Source organism: Oryctolagus cuniculus, chromosome 14, assembly GCF_051225735.1.
Source record: "Oryctolagus cuniculus isolate XC-2025 breed Fujian yellow rabbit chromosome 14, ASM5122573v1, whole genome shotgun sequence".
NCBI lineage: Eukaryota > Metazoa > Chordata > Mammalia > Lagomorpha > Leporidae > Oryctolagus > Oryctolagus cuniculus.
In genome coordinates, this window is record NC_142880.1 from 39,163,141 (window position 1) to 39,182,933 (window position 19,793).

General features: G+C 48.9%; 1 long non-coding RNA gene across 3 annotated transcripts in view; it reads right to left on the bottom strand.

The window, feature by feature from the left end:
- Positions 1–1,249: 1,249 nt before the first annotated feature.
- LOC149122300 (uncharacterized) overlaps positions 1,250–19,793 on the bottom strand; it is a 37,834-nt gene continuing 19,290 nt past the window's right edge. For 2 of the 3 annotated variants that reach the window (XR_016220064.1, XR_016220065.1), the window contains one exon: positions 10,018–11,049. This is a non-coding gene — a long non-coding RNA (uncharacterized LOC149122300). Of the gene's footprint in view, positions 1,381–10,017; positions 11,050–19,793 lie in introns of those variants that run through there. The other variant, XR_016220068.1, reaches the window with a different exon arrangement.

Consider the following 19,793-nt stretch of genomic DNA (forward strand, 5'->3'; position numbering starts at 1 on the left):
ATGAGCCTGACAAGATTCGTGCTGTCAGAAATCAAGCTTAGTGTTACCCTCAAGCCCGCTGATCTTCCAGGTGTCTGCAAATTGGGGATTATTTTTATCCAGATGTGGAGATAAAGTGATCCTGCTCCGGCTTCCTGCGCGCACTTCCCACGTGGCGGTGGCCCTGGTGGCTGCGCTGAGCTGGAATCCTGCCTGTGCCCTTTCCAGCTGTGTGAATCTCTCCCCTCTCTACATCTCATCTGCTTATCTGTAAAGTCCATAAAGCCTGGACTGGATGGTGTGCAAGGACAAAGGTTTTCAAAAATGTATCCGTTTTCTTTTTCAACTTTTCCAAATTACTGTGTATTTTAAAGATAGGTAACATGATGTGATTGGATGCATGGAGATGGTAAAAAGGTTACTATAATGAGGCAAAGTACCTATCATCAAAGTACATCTGTTTTCATGGAATCTGTCTGATCTTTTCTCCTCCTTGTTTATAAAAAGGCACCATCTTATTTCCATAGGTCTGAGAACATTTACTATATATTTTTTTATTTTTTCATCTTTGCTAAATGGGTAGAGCAAAACATGCAGGGGAAAAGTAAATAGAAAGAAGGAGAGGGGCTGGCACTGTGGCACAATAGGTTAATCCTCCACCTGCAATGCAGGCATCCCATATGGGCACCAGTTCAAGCCCCGGCTGTTCCACTTCCGATCCAGCTCTCTGCTATGGCCTGGGAAAGGAGTGGAAGATGGCCCAAGTCCTTGGGCCCCTGCACCCACGTGGGAGAGCAGGAAAAAGCTCCTGGTTCCTGGCTTTGGATCAACACAGCTCCAGCTGTTGCAGCCATTTGAGGAGTGAACCACTGGATGGAAGACCTTTCTCTCTGTCTCTCCCTCTACTGACTTTAACTCCACCTCTCATAAAATATTCTAAAATAAAAAAAAAGAGCAGGAGAAGCAAGATTGAGTCTGCAGAGGCTGAAAGGCCCAGCTTTGCTGTCGGCCTGGCTCACGTCTCTCCTCCACGCCTGACTGCCGAGTCTCTGAGCTCCTGTGCGTCTGCTGCCGAGCCGGGGGACGTCCTGACTCTCGGGATCCCCTCTCCAGGGCTCTGAGCAAAGAGGGGACTCGCAGAGGGCATGACACAGGCCACAGGCAGTTCCAGAGCAGGATCTCTGCCCTCCTGACCCAGAGCTTGTGGGACCACAGTCACCAGGCAGGGTCCGTAGCACCCATGTCCCCAACACCCCGAGAGCTGAGACAGCAAGATTTACCTCTGACCACCCGACTAGCAAGGTTCGTTCATGCATTTCTCCCATTAGGACTCACTGAGACCTCCTGCGTCCCAGAAGATAATGAGTTGAATAAAATGGGATTCTTCCCCCAAAGACCATCCTTAAAAGAAGGAGGAGAGGAAAACACAACTCAAGTTCAATGGTACAGGGCGAGCAACACTGTTATCCCACAAGAGTCCCAGCTGCTGCACTTCTGATCCAGCTCCCTGCTAACGCTCCTGGGAAAGCAGCGGAAGATGGCTCAAGTGCTTGGACCCTGCACACACGTGGAGTTTGGCCTTTCCCAGCCTGGCCTTTGTGGCCATTTGGGGAATGAATGAGTAGATGGAAGATTGATCTGTGTGTGTGTGTGTGTGTGTGTGTGTGTGTGTTTACCTGTCTCTGTCACTCTGACTTTCAAATTAATTAATGAACAATCTCTTTAAAAAATAGCAAAGTTCAAGTAATTTACTTGAGGAAGATTATCTGGGACTCTCATTTAGCATCTAATTACTTTTTCTTAAAATTCACTTCATTGAAATGTATTTTACATATTAAAAAATAGTCTACTTGCAGTTACAGGTCAACGGTCTTTATTGTTTATCACCCTGTGCAGCCATCACCGTATTCCAGTTACAGAAAGCTTTCATCACCCCAGCAAATCCCGCAGGTCCACGTACTATTAATCCCTGCTTCCAGGCCCGCCCCACTGTTCCAGCTCTGTATTTGACTTTTCCTTATGTTTCATACGAGTGGAATCAACATGTGCACTTGTCTTGTGTTTGGCTGTGCTGTTCATCCCTGAGTTAGCGTGGGTCAGCACCTCACTCCTTCTAGTGGATAGCCAAGTTTTCACTGTGTGGCTCTACCACACTTTATTTTTCCCACAACCAGTGGATGGACATTTGGGTCATTTGCACCTTTTGACTCAAGTAAATGAGCCATGAATATGTGCTCATGCCTTCTTGTGGTAATGCGTTTTCATTTTTCTTGGTTAGATACCTAGGAAAAGAATGACGGATCCTCACGGTATATATTTAACTTTCTAAGAAACTGCCAGCCTATGTTGCAAAGTGGCTATACCATTTTACATGCTCATAACAACATTGGAGGGTTCCCATGTCTTCACAACTTGTCAGCATGCACTTTCATGTCTTGACTATAGCCGTTCTACTGAGTGGGAAATGATATTTCATTGTGATTTAAATTTGCATTTCCCTGATGACCAATGGTGGCATCTTCTTGGGTGAAATGTCGATTAAAGTCCTTTGCCCATTTTTTTAAAAAAATTGTTGGGGCTGGTGCTGTGGTGTAGCAGGTAAAGCTGCCGCCTGCAGTGCCGGCATTCCATATGGGCACAATTTTGAGTCCTGGTTGCTCCACTTCCAATATAGTTCCCTGCTAATGCACCTGGGAAGGCAGTGGAAGATGGCCCAAGTCTTTGGGCCCCTGTACCTGTGTGGGAGACCTGGAAGAAGCTCCTGGCTCCTGGCTTTTGATCAGCTCAACTCTTGCCGTAGTGGCCACTTGGGGAGTAAATGAGTAGATGGAAGACCTCTCTTTCTCTCTCTCTGCCTCTGCCTCTCTGTAACTCTGCCTTTCAAATAAATAAATAAATCTTTTTAAAAATTTGTTTATTTAATCAATTAATTTAAAAGGCAAACATACAGAGAGAGACAGAGAAAGAGAGACATAAATCTCCCATCTGTTGGTTCATTCCCCAAATTCCTACAACAGCTGTGTCTGGGCCTGGCTAAAGCTAGGAGCTTAGAACTCAATCCAGGTCTCCCGCAAGGGTAATGGTGCTTGAGCCATCACCTGTTACCTCCCAAAGTGCATTAGCAGGAAGCTGGAATCAGGGGTAGACCTGAACTCAAACCAAGACCTCTGCTAGGGGTTGCAGCCATCTCCAGCAGCGGCTCATTGGCTATGCCAAATGCCCACCCTGTTGCTATTTTTTAACTGAGTTGAGTTGTAGTAATTCTTTTTACACTTTCAACACAAGTCCTTTCCCATTTGAAATTTGCTAACACTCCTCCCAGTCTATAGCTTGCCTTTTTGGTTTCTTCATGGGTGTCTTTTGAAAAACACAAGGTGTTTTTTTTTTTTTTTTTTTTTTTTTTTTTTTATGAAATCCAATTCACCAACTTTGTCTTTTATGGATCATACTTTTGCTATCATAGCCAAGAAATATATGCCCAACTCCAGGTCTGGAAGACTTTCTCCTGCAGTTTCTTCTAAAAATGTCATGTTTTCAGTGACTACATCTAGGACTACAGTCTATTTTGAGTTAGTTACTGTATACTGCATGGGGCAAGCAGTAAGTCCATTATTTTGTGTGTGGAACCATCCCAGAATTATTTGTGGAAAAGACTAGCCTCTCTCCCATTTAAATGCTTTGGCTCCTTTGTGGAAATCACTTAACTATAATCAAAAGAGTTTATTTCTGGATTCTCACTTCTGTTCTGTTGGTCAGTGTGCCTAGTTCTGTGTCAGTACCACACTGTCTTCATCCTTATAGCTTCAGGATACATTTAGAAATTGTGAAATGAAGAGCCAGCATTGTGGTACAATGGGTTAAGCTGCCACCTGCAAACCCACATCCCATATGGGTGCTGGTTCAAGTCCCAGCTGCTCCCAGCAAATATGCCTGGGAAGGCAGTGGAAGATGGTCCAAGTATGTGCATTCCTGTCCCCTACATGGTAGACCTGGAAGGAGTTCCAGGATCCTGGTTTCAGCCAGGCCCAGCTCTGGCTGTTGGAGCCATCTGGGGAATGAACCAGTAGATAAACAAGATCCCCCCCCCACCCACTGTGTGTGTGTGTGTGTGTGTGTGTGTGTGTTCCTCTCTCTATATATAACTCTGCCTTTCAACTAAGTAAATAAATGTTTTCTAAAAAAGAAAGAAATTGGTAAATGAAAAACCTCCTTTTTAAATTTCCTTTTTCAAAATTGTCTACTCTGGATCTATGGTTTTCCATATAAATTTTAGGATCAGCCTATCACTTTCTGCAAAATTTGAGGGTGGGCTGGAGATCACCGTGAGAAGAAATGTCACCTCTGCAACATTCATGTCCGTTCCTAGTCCATGAATATGGGATGCATCCCAACTTGTTTAGATCTTCTCTTTCTTAACAATTCTCTTTGATGCTATTGGAAGTAGAATTATTTCCTTAACATTGTTTTTGGATTGTTTATTGCTCATATATAGAAGAACAACTGACTTTTGTATCCTGTGATGTTGCTGAAACTTTAAATTTCAATGGTTGTGTGTGTGTGTGTATTTCACTAGGATTCTTATCAGTCTTGGTTAAGTCACAATCATACAGGTCTATACATCCGGTTGGTTGAAAGTGAGGCTCAGTGGGTAGTGCTTCCACGCACTGCACGAAAAAGAAGCAGCCCTAGGGTCTCGCCTGCTCCCCTGGCTCTCAGTCTGCCCCTCCCACAGTGCAGGAGGCCTTCCTCTCTCTAACATTTCCTTGTCTACCTACAGACTGGGTCTTCCCAAAGGAACACAGCCTTCACTAACCAGAGATTAAACTCGAGGGAAGAGGAAGAGACTTTAGAATCAGCACCAAATCTAGCGCCCAGAGGAACTTGTCCCGGGCCATTGTCTGCTCTCAGAGCTGTCCCCGTCCCTAGAATCACTTACTTCCCCTCTGCCATTGTCTACATCCCCTACTTCCCCCTTGTCTGTGAAGTCCTTAGCCTCAGCCATCTGGCCCCTCTTCGCATGGCCACTCTGTGTGACCACCCTGAACATGTGCGCAGTAATACATTTGTGTGCTGCTTTTCCTGTTGATCTATCACCGGTTTATTTCAGCAGCTCCGATTATCAAAACTCCAGGGAGAAAGTCTGAACTGCAGTAGCTCACAATGGACTGGAAGCTACAAACTGAGCGCATGAGCAGCCCAAAAAGCAGGTACACTGGTATCCCTAGGAGCTGACGGATCTTCCAATAAAGAAGGAAAAAGATAGAAAAGAAAAAGGACGTAAGAACTCCAGAGTCGGAGACGGTGAGGGTGGGTGGAGCTCACTAATCTCTGTAGTCCCTGTGCAGCCCAGGGGTTGGCAGCCATGACAATCGGCCTCCCCAAAGGAAAAACAAAAGGTTTGATGGCTGGTACCCAAGGAAAATAAACATGTGTCTGTCTACCTAAAATAGGACCATTTTCAAAGTTCCGACATGTGGCAGAACATATTTTTCCCTTATAGAAGATGCATTTAGAGGGCTGTGTGTTGAAGTATTGCTGTCTTCTCTTTTCCCCAAATCCAGGGTCACCCTGGCTATTACCAGGACAACCCGGCATTTTTCCCAGTGGACCCTGTATCTTGGAGGCTTGCCAAATTAATGTGCCAATTTAAAAAGTCAGCCCCTACTCGACATTGAGGGGTTTGCAAGGTCTGGGTTGGGATCTGAGCCGCCTGTCTGAGCCGGGCCCCAGAGAACACATGATGCAAAGGAAATGAACGCTGCGGAATGGCCTCCACAGTCCCAGGAAAGGAAACACAGGCTGGAGCGAAGTGCTCCAACACCAGAATGCCCTGCCCAGGCTTCTCCCACAGGCTCCCGCAGCTCAGACCCAACAGATGGGCCAGGGCCCGCGCGACTGGAGGCCCAGGGCATGCACCAAGCAGAGAGCAGGAGCCTTGCAGAGCTCCTAAGAGATCGCCTGGGAAACAGCCCCTGGAGTGGGGAGGTGAGGAGGGCAGGCTGTTCCGCCAGCGCCTTCAAGGGCCAGGTGGTAATTGGAGGAATTCCTTCTGTTTCCATTGGTGACATCCAGTGTGTGAAGAGGGTGCCGCCCCCTCACTCTGCACGGAGGACCCGGGGCTGGAGGAGAAAAGGGAGGGAGAGAAAGCGAACCGGAGCCGCAGAGATGCCGTGTCATGGCTGATACTGTGACGCTCAGCCGATCCCGGTCCTGGGAGGAGCTTCGTGCTCACCCCACCTCTGAGTCATGTCTGACCCCTGTCTCTCCAGGCCCATTCTCGCTCTGAATTCCCTCGCTGCCTCCCTGGAGAAGTCGCCCTCCCCCAGTCCTGTCCCAGCCCTGAGAGCTTTGTCATAATGAGAGGGAGGAGGGGCAGATGACACTCGCCTCCTCAGCCGTCCCCATGGCAAACAGCAGAGCGAATCCCAGGTCGTGCTTCAGAGCAACCCGCGGGCGTCTCTGAGCCCCACAAGGAGCCACTCTGCCTGCCCAGCTCCCAGCAGCTGCTGAGCCAGGTCCCAGCAGAGCAAACGACCGCTCACAGCACCTGCAGGCTCTGGTGCCCAACCCCGGCGCGTGGGAAGTTAAGTCTGCTTTGCCTCTTAGATGCATCCTGCAGGAAAGGAAAGCCACTTCCCCAGGGCTGGACGCCCTGGGCCCTGACAGCCTCCCCTCCCACACCCTTCTCCTGCAAGCCCAGCCCCACAGCACACTCACCCCAGGGTGCTGGTTGAGCATTTGCTTATCGAAAGCCGTGGGAACCAGGATTAGGGGAGAATAGACAGGGATGCTGCAGGAGGAAGCAGGGGCTATCACAGCCAGAAATGGAGACACCTGGAAGGCCCTAGAGACGACCAGGAACTAAAAACAGGTGTGCCAAGCCACCAGGTGGGCAGGTTTCCTGTGCTGTGAGAGGAAGACCCCAGTCCTCGGGCTAGGGGAGCACAGGGCGTGCCCTGGTAGAAGCACTGTATGCATACACATCTATTCCACCTCTGAGCTGGCTCCTCACCCAGGGGCCTGCTGGGGGCAGGGCAGATGCAGCCCTAGCCCAGGGCGTCTGTGGCTGAGCTAAATATGGGCTGCTCACACGGAAGCACAGCTTGTCCCCCGCCAGGCAGCCAATCAGAGTTCTCCACACAGCAGCTGTGCCGCTAACAACGCAGGAGCCCTTGACGCTCCTAGCACGGCAAAGGCCCGCGTTGTTCTACACCACTAGGGCCACCCTTCCAATAATAGCAAAGCCTTTTGATTCTGGTAACTTGAACTAACTCAAGTCACACCTGTGGTTCCTAAAAGAAGGAAAAGGCCGGTGATCACGTGACTCGAGAGTCCCACAGCTCATGCAGGCGACCAGCGAACGTGCCCTGAGTCTGCGCCATGGGGCCGGCATCCCGGTGCGTGTAAAAATGCCTCAGGCACGGACTCTGCTCTCGTGGTGGAGGTGGTAAGCTGTGTGCACAAACACGAAACGAGGTGGGCGGCACTCCTGGCTGCGGCTTCCTTTACAAGCGAGATCTGAGCCCGCGGCGCAGCTCTCTCTGGGTTGGTGCTCAGATATTCCCCGGCTCTCTGCACTGACAGATCAGAGGACTGCAGCTCTGTAGAAACCAGAAGCGTGTTCAGAGGCCTTTGTTTTGAAATCTGTCTCCAATAAAAGTACCCAAGGCTGTCTGCAGAGGCGGCTGATTCTCAGGTGGGAAAAAAAGGATGGGGGCATTTCAAAGGGCTACAGAAGGCAACCTGGGAGAACTCTCACTAGGCAAAACTGCAGCAGCTTGACCCACAGAATAACAGCGATCAAATTAGATTGTGACCTAAAGAATAAATATCCATGAGTCTGTTCTGATAAAAACGATTGAATAAATAAATTAAATCCGGGAGACAAGGGACAAATCTTAATTACAGAATGACTCCAATGAATATATGCAGCAGGAACCAGCAAAACTGGAAAATCACCATTAAAATAGCACAGCAGTGGTTGCGGTAGGCAGGAGCCATTGACAAATGATCAAATTAGTGGGTGACATTTTAAGGGGAAACTTCATTTCAAAGCATTTCTCTCAAGATGTTCAGCTATGCTGGTGGCTTTGAACTGCGATCACCAATTCTTTGATACCCTGCCATCCAGAACTCCCCTCCCCTCGAGTGTGGGCTGAATGCAGAGATTCTCTTCCGTTTTCTTTAAGATTTACTTATTTATTTGAAAGGCAGAGTTACAGAGAAAGAAAGGAAGAGACCAATGGAGGGGGGAGAGAGAGAGATGAATGATCTTCCACAGATGGCCCCAAATGGATCCGGGCCGTTTCATTTGCATTTTGTTCAGAATTTTTAATTATAATCAGTAAGAAAAACAGCCTACAATTTGCCTGGAAAGAAAAGTGCATGGTCAGGCATTAAGAAAAACCCTTATTTTGAAATAACAGTAAATAGGGCTGGCACTGTGGCATAGCAGGTAAAGCCACTGCCTGCAGTGTTGGCATCCCATATTAGCGCCAGTTCAAGTCCCGGCTGCTCCACTTCCAATCCAGCTCTCTGCTAATGTCCTGGGAAAGCACTGGAAGATGGCCCAAGTCCTTGGGCCGCTGCACCCATGTGGGAGACCAGGAAGAAGCTCCTGGTTCCTGGCTTCGGATCGGCGCAGCTCTGGCCATTGCTGCCATCTGGGGAGTGAACCAGCAGATGGATGACCTCTCTTTCTCTCTGCCTCTCCTTCTCTCTCTGTGTGTAACTCTGACTTTAAAATAAATTTAAAAATCTTTAAAAAAATAAAAATAACAGTAGATTTACAAAAGTGCTGCAGAGATAACAGAGAGAGCTGTTGTTGGTCCTTACCTAGCCAGCCATTTATGCTAACAACTTATCTAACCATGGCACATTACTCAAGACTGGAAATTAACCCTGACACAATATTATTAACTAAACTACAGTCTTTATGTGGATTTCCCCAGCACTTCCATTCGTGTCCTTTCTCTGTTCCTGAATGTCACATTACATTTAGTCACCCTGTCATCTTAATCTCCACCACACCATGGCAGGCTGTCTGTCTGTCTCTGACTCGGATGGTCTGACCTTTTTGAGAGCAGGAGTCAGGGAGTTTCTAGAATGTCCCCTCACTTTGGGTTTGTCGGATGTGTTCTCCATCATCAGATACCACAGAGGAAAAGCGCCCTTCTCATCACATCCAACCAATGGGCATATGGTGTCCATGCGACTTTTCACCGATGCTGTCAACCTTGACCGCATGTTTCCTCCACTGTAAAGTTTTTTTTTTGTGTGTGTGTGTGTGTGTTTTTTGTTTTTTTTGTTTTTTTTTTTTTTTTTTTTTGACAGGCAGAGTGGATAGTGAGAGAGAGAGACAGAGAGAAAGGTCTTCCTTTGCCATTGGTTCACCCCCCAATGGCCGCCGCGGCCGGTGCGCTGCAGCCGGCGCATTGCACTGATCTGAAGCCAGGAGCCAGGTGCTTCTCCTGGTCTCCCATGCGGGTGCAGGGCCCAAGGACTTGGGCCATCCTCCACTGCACTCCCAGCCACAGCAGAGAGCTGGACTGGAAGAGGGGCAACCGGGACAGAATCCAGCACCCCGACCAGGACTAGAACCCGGTGTGCCAGTGCCGCAGGAAGAGGATTAGCCTAGTGAGCCGCGGCGCCGGCCCCCACTGTAAAGTTAGAAATGAGTCTCTGGGGGATGCTGTGGCACAGTGGGTTAAGCAGATGCCTGCCTTGGTGGCATCCCACATGAGCCCCAGTTCGAGTCCTGGCTGCTCTACTTACCACCCAGCTCCCTGCTGATGCTCCTGGGGAAGCAGTAGAAGATGGTCCAAGTCCTTGGGCCCCTGCACCCACATAGGAGGCCTGAATGAAGCTCTTGGCTCCAGGCTTCAGTCTGGCCCAGTCCAGACCTTTGTGGCCATCTGGGGAGTGAACCAGTGCATGGAAGATTTCTCTCTTTCTCTCTGACTATATCTCTGCCTTTAACATAAATAAAATAAATCTCTAATAAAAAAGAAGTCATTACAGGAGATTTCCCAAATATAATGAAAGATATAAATTTATGGATGCAAACATTCAGGGAACTTCAAAGAGGGTAAATCCAAATAAACCCAATGTGAGTGAACTTAAAAACCAAAGATAATGAAGCAATATTGAGAGCAGTCAGAGGAAAAGATGCAGAGTAATCACAATTTGATTTTGACCATGAACTTCACATTAGCAACCACAGAGACAAGAAACAAAAGAAAGAACTGTCAACCAAGAATTCTAGATCCCATTAAAATACCACTCAGGAATGAAGACAAAATAGTTGTAGACAATGCCAGATGAAAGAAAACCTGGAGATTTCGTGGCCAGCACATCTTCGGAAGAGCGATGGATGAGAGTGGCCAGCATCGGCATACATTCAATCAACTGCTTCTCTCCTCTTAAGCTTAATAAAAATGTCTAGGGCCACTGCAAGCCAATGCTAACATGTTGTTGGGAAGGAGGTTTTTAGTGTCTGTAAATGGAATACAGGTGACATACAGGAGGCAGGGTTCTACATTCTACTTAAAGTGGTAAAACATCAGACTTAAGTAGAGTGTGAGAAGTCGCAAAAGCCTGTGTCATCCCAAGAGCAACTACAAAAAAAGAAAAAAAAAGGAATGAACACAAAGAGATAGGTAGGGACTAGAGATATGGATCTGCCCCTTGCAGACCTGGAGCAGACACACCTCACCCCGTGGAAGGCTGTGCACCTTCCCTTTAGGGACCAGTGGAAGCCTCTTCCCCGCCACATTTTCTAATTCTCCCCATATCTGTGCACCAGAGTTGGCTCATAGCTCAATCATATCCAGGACCCTCTAAGGCTAGGAAAAGTATGAGGGACTTCAGGCCCTTCCAGTTCATCCTCTCGTCTTGAAGCTGAGGAGATGAAGGGGAAATACCCCAGGGCAAGCCATGGTTAGAACGATGGTTCTGGAAGCAGATCTGTCGATGCCACACACCATCTTGGACCTGGAGCTCTGGGGATCCCTCCTCAGCTGCTCTTCCATACCTTGGAGCAAGTGTCTGTGCCAAACCATCTTCCGGGACCTTTTACAACAGACACATACAAGGCGGTCTTTGTGCCAGGCACTAGTTTATGTGATTTTATCTGTCTACTTCTATCTGTCTATATCTAGCTATCTACCCCCTATCTAGCTAGCCAAGTATCCACACTAAATCCTCAAGTAACCCAAACAGGAAAGTACTATTCTTTTCTCTGTTTTACAGACAGGGAAGATAAAGCACCAGGATTAAGAAACTTGCCCCTGGTTGCACATGTGATAACCTAACCCTAGAACTGAACCCAGGTCTCACTCTAGAGCCTGTTTCCAATCACCACTGTCCCCTCAGAAAGCGCAGTCCAGAGCAGAATTCTCTAAGGCATTTATCCCACGGGCTAGAGCAGAATTCCTCTAAGACAGGCCATGGTGCAGAGCAGGACTCTCAGAGACATCTCTCAGTCCGGAGCGAAGTGTGCCCTGGGCTGCCCCGGACCTTATCTCACACCCCCTCCCAGGAATGGTGCTGAGCAGGTAGAATTTGCTAAAAGCGGCATCTGGAGGGTGGCTTTGAAAGCAGAAACCAGAGGGTGGGAACTGATGAGCAGCCTGAGAGGCTGGGGGGGAGGGGGCACATGTCACTGTTGCTAGGCAACCTGCCTCAAGCCCCCAGTCCTCTCGGGACTGGCGGTTTTCTTCTTGGCTCCTCTTGCTTTCTTAACGACGGCTGACAACCGCAACTCCTCCTTCCTGCCCAGCTTCTGCCCCCTATCACATGGTGCCAGCGGCTTGGCTCTGCCCCAGCACTCCTGGTGGAGCCCAGATAAGGAGCCTCTGGTCCTGCTGGAATCCAGTCTCTCCCTGTGAAAGCCCCGCCCCTGTGGCCACCAGGGATGGTGGGACTTGGCCAAGAAGGGGGTTTTGCAGGCGTTGCCACAGCATCTTCCAGCACTGGTTCAGTAGGGCGCGGTGCAGAGCCTGGCGGTTGGCTGGGGAGGTCGCCAGGGTCTTTGTCTTGCTTCCATCTCACTGTCCCCAGAGGGACTTGCTTTACCCCCAGTTCTGTGCAGGGCCAACCAAGCAGACAGTTGCTGGTGGTGGAGCACCACCTAAGCACCCCTCAGACTCACCAGGAATCCAAAGGGAGGCTGAGAAATGACTTTATTCTCTGTTCTCCTTCTCTTGTTCAATGTGACTCACTGGAAGTCAAAGGCTATCTTGATGATGGCCAGTGATTAACGCCAAGAAAATGAGATCACTGTGTCCCAGCACCGAGGGCTGAACTCTCCCCCTCCCCCTGGGAAAGCCATCAAACACTGGGCACACAGAGGCGTCTGCCTGTTCTGACGACAAGCCCACCGGGGTCCGCTTGGTTCACGGTCCAGCCCCTCCTCGTGCCGCCTCCCTGGATGTCACCCTCGTGCCCCAGGGGCATAACGGAGGGGCCGCTGCTTCCCCCTGCCCTGTCCATTCAGCTCACAGACCCCACAGGAGGGTGGGTGATTGGCGCAGCCGTGACGCTTCCACTTGGGACATCTGTATCCCATATCACAGTGCCTGGGTTTGAGTCCTAGCCCTGCTCCTAATTCCAGCCTCTGGCTAATGCACATCCTGTGAGGCCCCAGAGGTGGCTCAAGCAATTGGGTTCCTGCCACTCCACGGGAGATTCGGTTTGAGCTCCTGGCCCCTGGCTTTGGCCTAGCCCAGCTCTTGCTGTTGCAGGCATTTGGTGAGAGATCTCTGTCTCTCTGCTTTCAAATGAAAATCACAAAGCAGTGAATTGTACCACTTGCAGGGAACAGTCTGCTGGATGGCCCTTTGTGCATCAGATTTTTGGCTCTCATAATTTATATGTGACAGCCAGCAGCATGCTAGAAATTATTCCCTAATAAAATCATTAGGAAACCTTCATATTTTTTTGTAGGAAGAATTAAGAAATGGAGACCATTAAAGGCCTTCTACTGTGATTGGCGCTGTGGTAGTAGGTTAATCCTCCACCTGCAGTGCCAGCATCCCATATGGGCACTGGTTCAAGTCCCAGATGCTCCCCTTTTGATCTAGCTCTAGCTCTCTGCTATGGCCTGGGAAAGCAGTAGAAGATGGCCCAAGTGCTTGGGCCCCTGCACCTGCATGGGAGACCTGGAAGAAGCTCCTGGCTCCTGGCTTCAGATCAGCACAGTTCTGGGGGTTGTGGTCATTTGGGGAGTGAATCATTGGATGGAAGACCTCTTTTCTGTCTCTTTCTCTGTAACTCTACCTCTCAAATAAATAAATAAATCTTTCAAAAAAAAAAAAGCTTCAATCACATGTCCACCTTGACGACAACTTTCTCAAACAGCACTTTGCAGAGGTGAAGGTGCCAGCCTGAGTCTTCCTAGCAATCAGACCTGGAAAGTCACTGAGCAGCCCATAGTCACCCTCTCTTGAAGAGTAGAGGCAGCCCTCACTTGCTGAATCTAGAAGATTCGGCCTGGGAAGTCTCCGTTCCAGCCTTTACGTATGAGCTGGAAACCTTTGAACAAAGACCTAAATCTCAGCCAATCACAGGCAGCCAACTGCTCAAACCAGCTGTAGAGCCCATCCAGCTGTCTCTGTACCTCACTTCCATTTTCTGTATGTCTCTGGCTAGCTCTGTACATGTGCTGGGGTGGACCACTCTGAACCATTGTTTGGTTCATCCTGCTACCCGATTTCAGAATCACAATTAAAAGCCAATTAAGGTTTGCAAAACTGGATTTGTTGTAACAACTTACACACTAACATTTCCTCTCTGGCATTGCCTTGCCACTCACTGGAGAGTACCACAGTGTACCAGGTCTGCCTCTGACTTGTTTCTCTTGCGTGCACCCCAGAGTAGAACTCAGAGCTCTCCTTTGGGGGGCGGGGGAGACACACAGGTTGAGGAGGTGGAGGACAAGGCAGCTCTAAAGCGATCAGGACTGTCTCCTACTTGAAGCAGGAGAAAGCTGTCCTTCCCACATATTGTCCCCTTTTCATAAAGCAAGAAGTCCCTCCCTGGTCTGCCCTTAGCCTGGCATCCAACATCTGGACACTGCTGTAAGAGAGACGGAGTCGTGTTCACCAGTCCATTCAGGCGAGAGAGCAAATAGCTCACTACTATTCTATCCTCTGATGAAGCCCGAGAAGGGCTCGTCTGCCTTGGCGCACAGAGCAAACAGTTCTCATTTGGTCCCCACCACGACTTTCCTAGCCCTCGAGAGGACTTCTCGCTAGGTCTAGTTGTCCTGAGCCTCTGGGCGGTCACAGTGAGTAACCTTTCAAAGCAGCAAAACAGAGGGGGTTCCGAGTGGAGACATTCTTTAACTTCTAATCCCAGAAGCACTCCCGCCAACACACATCTCCATCACACACACAGAGCATCGACAGATATATACACATGTCTGCATGATTATCATATAGGACGCTTGTTTACTTTCCTAAGAAAGGACAAATGTTCCTTCATTCATCCTTGGGCTTGGTCCTCTACCCTCACCTCCCATCCTTCGAAACCATAAATGAGGTGTGGAGGATTGAACAAACCTGAGTGGAAAAAGAAAGTCATTCACGGCGTGGCTTCAAAACAGCCCACTCTGCAATATTTCTGTAGGAATCCAGAATATGCCACCCCAAAATGGACTTCTTTGGCATATGGATTGTTCTGAGCTGTCATTTTTGAGAAATTGCAGATGCAACAACAACTCTGATAAAAAAAAATGATGTTCGTTTGTAAGAGAAATTTATATCTGCAATGGAGATCTATCTCCCTTCCTGAGGTTGTCTCCCCCTCTGTACCAGGGCAAGAAAGATGGCTGAATCACTAGAGGTGTTTTCTTTTTAATTTATTTGAAAGACAGAGTGACAAAGGGGGGGGGGGGGGAGTAGAGAGAGAAAGAGAGAGAGAGAGAGAGATCGATCTGCCATCTGCTGATTCATTCCCCAAATGCCTGCAGCAGCCTGAACCAGGCTGAAGCTAGGAGCCAGGAACTCCATCCAGGTCTCTTAGGCGGGTGGCAGGAGCCCAAGGACTCAAGCCATCATTGCTGCTTCCTAAGCTTATTAGCAGGAAGTTGGGTAGGAAATGGGCTAGCCTGGACTTGAAGCCGACCCTCCATATGGGATGCAGGCATCCCAAGCAGTGGCCTAGCCGCTGTGCCACAATGCCTGTCCCACCAGAGACTCTGAACCAAGGGAGGGCACCTACTTCCACCTGCACGACAACCTCACCTGCACTCTGCGATCACTTTCCTGGCCATCTCATCTTAACTGGATCCTTCCCCCACATCCTTCTTCCTTTGTTCCAGAGAAAGAACATTCAAGCCCACAGTCCAGGACCAGTCTTGAGAGATTTACGAGGGCGATTACTCACGGCCCTGGGTTATTCCCCCATGGAGAAGGCTACCCTGTCCCTGTCACAGGGAGCCCCAGCGAAGACCTCTCGACAGGTGAAGGAGAAAAGCATTTTTCCTCCCCTCCTCGTGTCTCTTGCACCCACGGCAGACACTAAGAAGGAAAGGGAAGGAAATATACCAGAGCAGGGGCTCCTGGGAAACCTTACACAAGCTCCAGGGAGCCTGCCAAGCCCTGGCATTTGGTCCCAAAAGAGGCTGGCTGAATTGTGCCCCCAGCTGAGTCCTGAGTCTCCGTGAGCTCCTCCTCACCAGATACCCAGGAGCAGCAACTTTCCCACCAAGTATGGTTTGCTTCTTCAACTCTAGGGCGAGCTGTCCTGCAAAGCATCCAGAAGGAACTCCCGAGACCCATCTGAGGAGTGTCCAGACAGAGCTGCTAATCTTATCCTCCAGGTCAACTGGACTTGGGTGCCGTGTACACAGAGTCTATTTCAGCCCCTTTGTTCAATATCTTTACATTTCTTATCTATTCCCAGAAATGACCTTCTTAGGTTTAACCAGTGGCCTTGTCTTCATGAGCAATGCTTGTTACCAATCCCGTTCTAAAGAAAGTCACCACCAGCCTGTGAGAAATTCCACCCTGCTCAACTAAAGCCAACCATTAGGGCCAAGTCAATGCTCGTCCACGATGTGACGGTGGATGAGAATCCCCTGTCACGGCATGCATACATTCCGACTAGAATCTGGCCACTTTGGAACACTCCCAAGACTCACTAAAGGCCACGGGGCCTGCCCGAGCCTTGTATTCATCTTGTTACAGAGTCTGATCTGTTCTGTAGACACGGCTGATGATGAGACTGAGCAGACGACAAGGGCAGAAAAAAAGTCATTTTTGAGATGAATAAAAATATTATTGTTCCAGTCACCATTGCTGCCTAACTAGCCAGCCCAAAACTTAGGAGCTTAAAACAACAACAGTCACTTCCTTGGCCATGAATCTCCCTGTGGGCAGGGGTCAGTGCGGCCAGCTCCTCTCTCTCCACCCAGGGGCCTCGGGGAAGCTTGATCGGAACCTAAGGTTCCCCTTCTCCTGCTCACTCATGTGGCTGGCACATCAGGACTGTCCGCCCCTTCCTCTTCTTCTTCTTTTAGAAAGCTTTTATTTAATAAATATAAATTTCATAGGTACAGCTTTTGGAATATAGTAGTTCTTCCCCCCATACCCGCCCTCCCATGCCCACTCCTGTCCCATCTCCTACTCCTTCTCCCATCCCATTCTTAAGATTCATTTTTAATTATCTTTATATACAGAATATCAAGTTAGTATATACTAAGTAAAGATTTCAACAGTTTGCACCCACACAGACACACAAAGTATAGAATACTGTTTGAGTACTAGTTATACTGTTAATTTGCATTGTACAACACATTAAGGACAGAGATCCTACATGGGGAGTAGGTGCACATGACTCCTGTTGTTGATTTAACAATTGACACTTTTAATTATGACATCAGTGATCACCTGAGGCTCTTGTCATGAGCTGCAAAGGCTATGGAAGCTTTTTGAGTCCCCAAACTCTGTCAGTAGTTAGACAGGGCCATAAGCAAAGTGGAAGTTCTCTCCTCCCTTCAGAGAAAAGTACCTCCTTCTTTGATGGTCCCTTCTTTCCACTGGGGTCTCACTCACAGAGACCTTTCATGTAGGTCATTTTTTGCCACAGTGTCTTGGCTCTCCATGCCTGAAATGTTCTCATGGGCTTTTCAGCCAGATCCAAATGCCTTAAGGGCTGATTCTGAGATCAGAGTGCTATTAGGGTGTTTGTCATTCTATGAGTCTGCTGTGTGTCCTGCTTCCCATGTTGGATCATTTGCTCCTTTTTAATTCTATCAATTGTTATTAGCAGACACTTAGTCTTATTTATTGATCCTTTTGACACTTAATCCTATCTATATGATCAGTTATACACTTACTATGATCACTTGAACATGTAAGATGGCATTGGTACCCATCCCTTCCTCTTCCATGGACCTCTCCGCAGGGCAGCTTGGGCTTACTCACAGCATGGGAGCTTGGTTTCAAGAGTGAGAATCCCCAAAGAAACAAGCAGAAGCTGTATCATTTTTAGGAATCCCACACGTCACAACATATCACCTCCCACAGAGCTGTATGTCCACCCCATGCTGCAGATGAACAGAGATCTCACCTCTTGCTGGGAGGAGAGTTACTGTCACTCTGTAAGCAGATCATATATAAGGGGAGACTTTGTGGCAACCTGTCACAAACATTAACTATAACCAGTCTGCATGGAGTCCTGACTATATTCTATACTGAAGTGTTTAATATGGGTTTTCATCTTAAATCATACCAAAAGCAGTAAGCAAATAATGGCATTATCCCATTTTACAGATGAGGAAACTGAGGCTTGGGTGGAGATTAATTTATCAGCTTGAAAATGGCATAGATGGGTTTTGATGCCAGATCTACTTGGGTCAAGTGCCAGAGCTCACAACGACCATACTACACTCAGAATTGACAGATTTTCCATCTAGAACTTATTAAAATAGAAATAGAATAGAACTGAGGACGTGGGTCAAAGTTTTAGCTCTAGCCCTTCTACTTACAACGAGAGGTGCCATTTTTTACATACCATGGGCTGCCATAAGTACTTCACATGAATCATCTTACATACTCCCTAAAATCATGCTGCAAGGGAGTTATTCTATGATACCCTTTTTTAAAAGATGCATTTGTTTATTTGAGAGGCAGAGATACATACAGAAAGAAAGAGAGACAGAGCGAGAGGTCTTCTATCTGCTGGTTCACTCCCCAAACAGCCGCAACGGCCAGAGCTGGGACGATCCAAAGGCCAGACCAGGAGATTCTTCCAGGTCTCCCACATGGATGCAGAGGCCCAAGCACTTGGACCATCTTCTATTACTTTTCTCAGGCCATCAGCAAGGGGGTGCAGCAGAAGAGAAGCAGCTGGGACTAGAACCAGATCCCATATGGGATACGGGCACCGCAGGCAGAGGCTTAGCCTTCTATGCCACAGCACCAGACCTTCTATGATACCCATTTAACAGGAAAGACAATTGAGGCTCCAAGAGATTGTCAGTAGACAAAAGTGGCTTCTTGGCAGTACTGATATTTTTCATATCTTCAGTGCTGGCTCTGCTGTCCGCCTTAGCCTCCCTCCCCTCAGCGTGACCTGCAAAACCTCTCTAGACAGTGCCCAGGGTCCTCAGTGGGAAACTCTTGCTCTCTCCAGTCCTCTCTGCTCCCTCCACTGAGGAGCCCTGCCACAAGGGGATACTGCAGTGATCCAGTTTCAAATCTGCACAGAGGCGTTGGTGGTCTGTGTCTCCTACCTTAGAAGTCTCTGTCCTCATCCTGGTCACACCACCAGCCAGGAAGACCAAGCAAGAATCCAGATGGGATAACCAATCCACTCCCTCTGCTTTGCTGAACTGCTCCTGAGCCCGGTACTCTCATCAACGACTCGGAAGTTGGTGGCACTCAGATGCCAGTGTGTGGCCAAGGTCAGAGCAAGCCACGGGAGGCAGGCTGTTTTCCTCTCTCCCCTCCCCTCTTCTCTCCTTCCCTCCTCCCTCAACTCTGCTCTCTCTCCTCTCTCTCTTTCTCTCTCTCTCCACACCCCTCCCCATCTCCCTCTCTCAGACACTGGCAGAGCAGAGGAGCTGCTGTTGCCAGGAAATTGTTTGCATTCTTGGGCACAGTGCTTCCCAGCAGGCCTTCCTCTGAGTGAGTGGGAGGTGAGCCAGCCACCCATGCCCAGCACGGGCAGCCAGGCACCAACAATGGATAGTTCTAGGCTTTGGCTCTCTTAGATACTGGCGCCTGCTGAGGGCTCTGACTCCTTCACAGAAACCCCTTACCCCACCCCCACATGCTCTGGTCCCACTGCTCTCTGGCTGTCAATCCAAGGACAGTAGGGAACAAACCTGGAGCAATGCATAGGGTACTAAGGCTGCCCCCACCACATGGTGTCCCCAGGACCTCTCCCCACCTGAGTGGGGGTGGGGGAAGCCAAAATGAAACCACCTCTCTGTCTCTCTCTCCCTCTCTCTCCTCCCAACCTGGGTCTCCACCCCTCGCTCTGGAGCTGTGTCCAGCACTCACTGTGGTGGAAGGGGACTGGAACCCAACGGAAGGCCAGAGATGCTTGTGTGAAGAGCGCCCATCTGTGGCAGCCTCTGCCCTGGGGCCCCACATCTACCTTGCCGAGAATGGAACCGACCCCCCCCTCCAGGTAAGAGCCCATCAGACTATCCAATGCCTCATCCCATCTCCCCCTTCTCTCCAGCAGGTTCACTTTGAGTATCAGCCCAGGTGACTGATTTGCAGACATAGCGCCAGCCTGGCCAACCCTCCCTGAATGCTTTGCCTTTTGTCAGGGTCCTTCTCAAAAGAAATATTCAGAAT